The 5,577-nt window shown below is 31.5% G+C and overlaps 1 non-coding gene across 1 annotated transcript; it reads right to left on the minus strand.

Annotated features, from left to right (window-relative positions):
• Window positions 1–3,002: 3,002 nt before the first annotated feature.
• On the minus strand, window positions 3,003–3,077 carry TRNAK-CUU (transfer RNA lysine (anticodon CUU)). Its single transcript has one exon. It is a non-coding gene; the product is annotated as a tRNA-Lys (tRNA).
• Window positions 3,078–5,577: the final 2,500 nt, after the last annotated feature.

Below are 5,577 nucleotides of genomic sequence, written 5' to 3' on the forward strand. Positions count from 1 at the left end.
GTGACAACAGTGGCATATTTTGACATCTCTGATTATTAATGTGCGTATGAGCATGTTAAATCTTTTTGTGTAACTAAGTTTTATCAAAATATCTCAACTCTTGTGTCAATGCTAAGTGTAGATGTAATTATATAGTTGTCGTTACAGCTCTTCAAATTCTCGTGCAGCCATTTAATTTTGAGATTCTGAAATGCAATTATATAGCTGCTATGACAGTTCTTTAATCTGTCTTGTATTTCTGTTTTTCTTTGTTAATTTCTCTATGAGTTGATGGTTCATAGCTGCTGTGATGCTCACTAGTTTGGTATTGAGATCCAGCTGATCATTGATTGGTTGATCCTCTTTCGTTTTTTTCTGTTTTGGGGGAAGGGAGTTACGAGCTCTCTCTTCTCGCCACCTCCTTTCTAAATTTAAGAAAGAAAAGTAAATGATTCTGGCATTAGCAGCTGGAACATTGCATCAGTGGGACAATTAATATGGCAGATTGTAATGAATACGGAAACCTTGTGGGTAAAATGGGTACATGGAATTTATCTTAGAGAGGAAACCTTGATATGGAGTCACAGGGCACCTATTGATAGTAGTTGGTATTGGAGGAAGTTTAATGCAATAAAGGAACATATACATGGCTGGTATTGCAAGGGAACATGTTCCTCTACAGGCAACTGCAGAATCATCAACTGGAAGCAGAGGAGTAGTTGCTGGTGCTGGAATGGGGAAGAAGAGTATTTGTTCACCAACAATCCATCCAGGCTCGTTTAGGTGCAGGCATCATCATGCTGATTATAAATGGGTTGTTCCACTAGGAAATAAGCAGAATCACTTTGGTGCTTCTATCGCCAAGGCTCTATGACAATTCTGCTGTACAAATTCGAATTGTCATTTGTAATTTTTCGTTTTTTAATAAGATGTAGATGATTTTGTTCGTACGTCTCAAATATTTACTATGTCCCAATTTATGTGAAAATGTTACGAGTGTTTAGTTACAAAAAGAGATTTGCAATTATTATTGTTGTGATATGTGAATTTAAATGGATAAAAGATGTATGGCAGGGGATAACACAGTGGACAGGCATAACAATGACAAACAATGGGATTAAACAGGTTTTGGAGAGAACAAAAAGGAAGCATTGGAAACAGTTTCAGAAAGAGACATTTGCAGCTATATGTGGGGCTATTCTCTACCACACATGGCTTGCAAGAAACTGGAAAAAGTTTAAAGGGAAGCATGTACATACAGAGGAGGCAGTAGCTCAGATAAAAAAAGAGATTATAGAGAGAGTACAGTTCTTCAGTAGTTCAAGGAAAGCACAAAAATGTAAACGGTTTATTCGATTACTTAGTAGTTAGTTTTCTTGTTTGTTGGAGGCCTAGTTTCTGATATCAGAAATGGGTGCTCTTTATTTGTATTGGTATTTTGTGGTAATGGTAATATTTTACATTGGTTACCAAAAAAAAAAATTGACCTCATTGATGAAATTCATTTGGGAAATCTAGTAATAATGGAGCTGGCATCTTCTTCTTCTTTTTTTTTTTTTTTAATCTTATTTCAATATAGTAACAACTATTTAATTTTATATTTGAAAAAAAAAATAGGAGTAAATAATGTTTTAGCAAAGAACCTTGTTGCAAAGGAAGTGTACAAAGAAATAAAGTGTGAAGGGTATTTTTGTAAACATACATCTTTTTAATAGACATTATGCAAGATTTGTTATTTCTAATACATCAAACCAAACAGTGTATAAGAAATAATGCAGACATAACTAATGCAAGCACTACTAATGCAAGCATTACTAATACACCCTATTTTGCATTATTCTTATACACTCTACCAAACGACCCCTACAACCCTTGAGGTTTCATGCGTTAAAATTAGACCTATTGGCTATTTGTAAGGCTCAATACAAACCAAATGGAATACAAGTTATACCGGATAAATTATGTTGAGATTAATTTTTATTATTTGTTTGGTTTGTTATATTCAAACTTATATTCATTTGCAAAATTTCTAAGAATAAGTTCTTTGTTTATAAAAATATATTCCACCTTATTTAGTTTTTTTGACATTTTCTTTGCAAGCTTTAGTTATTCATTCTTCAAAAGAAAAAAAAAATCATCTTATTTAGCTTAAATTTTTTTGTGTGTGCATTTCCATGATTGTTCCGTATATTTTTAAAATTAAACTTTCATCTTATTTAACTTAAAAGTAAATCTTTCATCTTATTTAGCTTAAACATAAATTTTTATCTTATTTAGATTAAAAATAAAACTTTCATTAATCTAGTTGAAAATAAAACTTCCATCTTATTTAGCTTAAAAATAAAACTTTCATTTTACTTGAAGATCCTTGGGAGAATTTTGGAGAAGAAAACTTGGGGGAATTTGGGGTTGTGAGTGAATGAGAAGGAATGAGATATTTTTGAAGAGTAAAATCAGTTATAAGGGTAGTTTTAGGGTCAAAATGACATACTTTAGGGGGTAAATGGATAGGAAAAGGCCAAAACGTTCTTACTTTAAAACTGTCGGGTGACTCCTACGTTTCTAACCTACAGTCCGTAGACCATCATGGTCAACCATAGAGTCAAGTACTGGGTCAAAATACAAAGTAATTTCCACAGGACCCTTCTACGGGCCGTCGTCCCTTCTACGGCTCGTAAAGCCAGTCTGTAGGACCCAAGTTCAAGTCCAAAAATTCACAAAGTCTGAATTATTTCTACCGATCTCTCCTACTGTCCATACACTTTCTATGGTTCATCTTATTCATCCGTAGACCATTATCAGAGACTGATATTTTCCAAAATTAACCTGCTTCCTTTCCAACTCAACTTTGTATTTCCTAGGTGCCACATTGTTGCTTGCACATACATGCCAATCTTATGAAAAGTCGTTTGAGTTATGTTTTTTATGCCAATCTTATGAAGGGTCGTTTGAGTTATGTTTTCTATTGTGTACTTTGAAGGAGCAAAATTGTACCTTTGTTAGTTTAAAATGTGCCAGAACATCGCCCACCGTGGGGCTCGAGAACCCACGACCACAAGGTTAAGAGCCTTGCGCTCTACCAATTGAGCTAGACGGGCTTGTTATATCTAAGCATCGTAGTACTTATCTCATTGCAATTATTTTGAGAAGTAAAATTGTGTATTTACAATATGATACTCACAAATTTTTGTTTGAGTTTGGAAAAAAATGAGAACTTTTGAACTACGATACTACTTTCTCTGTTTTAATAGTATACTCGATGCATTCATATATGCAGCCAAAAGGTTTTTATTAAAATATATTTAATAAATTGCTACATTTTATAGTTGTCCCTACAATTCATGTCGATTTTGCATTGAAGATCAAGAAAAAAATAATTCATTCTCTTCTATTTATTCCATTCTCAATTGTTGAATGATTGGCCGGGACACTTTGGTTTATTAGATGGATCGTAATGGTCAGAGGCATTGGACGAAACAACATTCTTATTTAATTGTATTCTCTTCGTTCAATTTTTATTATTTATGTTTCACTTGACATATCATTTTATTAATTTTTAAAAAAATGATAAGTTCACTATATAGCACTCTTTGAATTTAATAAATTTAATGTTTCAGCAAATACATCGAGAAATGTCTATAATTAAAAATAAGGATAAATTAGGAATTAAGTAATAAATTATCTCTCAATCTTTTGAGTTAAACAATTAAAATTAAACATCTATTTTAAATATAGTGAACAAGCAAAAATGGATGAAAAAATACCATTGACCGGAGATTAGACATATTTTAAATATCTTTAACCAAAAAATGCTAGTTTATCTTGAGTTTTTATGCGTTAAATTCAGTTTATATTATCAGGATATGTGATTAATTTCAATACGCTTAAAGTTATACGCACTGATTATTAAATTTTGTCAAATATTTTTGGATGGATAGGATGACACACCTAACAATTATTTTTGTACAAACACGAGAATCATCAAATGAGTATCAAATTTACAAAAATACCGTTGAATATACAGACTTTTTTCTGTTTTACCCCTAAACATTAATTATTTATAAAGGGTATTATTGAAAACACTTTTGAACATGATGTGAATTATTAGTTTTGTCCCTTAAGTATTCACAACCTTCAAAATACATCTCTACTTAACTAACTGAACTTAAATATACCCCTCTCATGATATACCCATAAATGTGTTATTCACGTACGCACACACGGAACCTATGCTGATGTTGCATATAAATAGATATATTATATGACATGAGAGGGGTGTTTTAAAATTCAGTGGTTAAGTAGAAGGGTGTTTTAAGATTGTCAATAGTTTGGAGACAAAACTAATAATTTGTGCCAAGTTCACGAGTGTGTTCAACACTTCTCTCTAAAAGTTATAGTGGAGGACAAAATAGAATCGAATTCCTGAAGCATTTGTCGTTCTATAACGTTAACTTTTACATTGCCTTGCTTATGCTTCCATAAATTTTGTATTTTTGTTGAAAATGTCATGAACATGTGTCGTTTATGTACGTTTAAATTTGGACTGATTAACTGGTAAAATGTCAAAAAGAACCCATTGCCCACCATATATATATATATCTATATATTTAAATTTCTTTATAAGAGTACCAACTGAGTCCCTCATTTTTTTTAAAGAATAGAGATCACTTGCCATGTCATTTTGCAAGACATGAGTGTTTTAATATTCAGTTACTCAAGTAGAGGGGTGTTTTTAAGGTTATTAATAGTTTGATGACGAAACTAATACTTCTAGCCAAGTTCAAGGGTGTTTTAAACACTTCTCTAAACTTTTATTAAGCGTTTCATACTCCTACAAGGGTTTGAGACGACTTGCTATGCCATGTGGTAGATCGATGATGTATTTAAGTTCAGTTAGTCAAATAGAGAGGTTTTAAAGTTGTCAATAGTTCGACGACGAAATTAATAATTCGTGCTAGGTTCATGAGTTATTTCACCATTTCTCTCATATTTATTTTCCAAATCATTTCCCTAGATTTAAAATTATATATTACTTAATATGAATATTGTGATAAAATATTTATATTAATAATTATTTCTTAATAAAGTATATAAAAAGTCAATAATGGATATACTAAAAGATTAACTTAGCTATATGAGAATTGAGAATAAGGACTTCAGAGAAATATAAACAAACTGACAAAAAATTAAAAGTCAAACAAAAACATGTAAGAAAAATTATTGCATGCACACATTCCACGAACAAGACATGGAGAAAAATAGAAAAAATTGTAGAGATCTTAGAAAAAAATGTATTTAAATTAAACTTTATTGAGCATAATAGTTTGTGTTGGAATACTGACTCCCAGATTTGCCTAAGGAACAGGTGTATTATATATGTTCCTTTGCATATTACAACAGTTAGGGGTGTACGAAACCGAATCGAAAATCGAACCAAACCGCAAATCGAGTCAACCCGAAAAAAAACCTGACTAGTGGTTTGGTTTTGAAAAAAAAAACCCGACTATATTTGGGTTGGTTTGATTTTAACTAAAAAAAACCAACCCGAGACCAAACCAATCCGACATTATATATATAATTTTAAAATTTTATTTTATA

The sequence above is a fragment of the Solanum verrucosum genome, unplaced genomic scaffold, assembly GCF_900185275.1.
Source record: "Solanum verrucosum unplaced genomic scaffold, falcon-dt-bn FXZP01000112.1, whole genome shotgun sequence".
Lineage (NCBI taxonomy): Eukaryota > Viridiplantae > Streptophyta > Magnoliopsida > Solanales > Solanaceae > Solanum > Solanum verrucosum.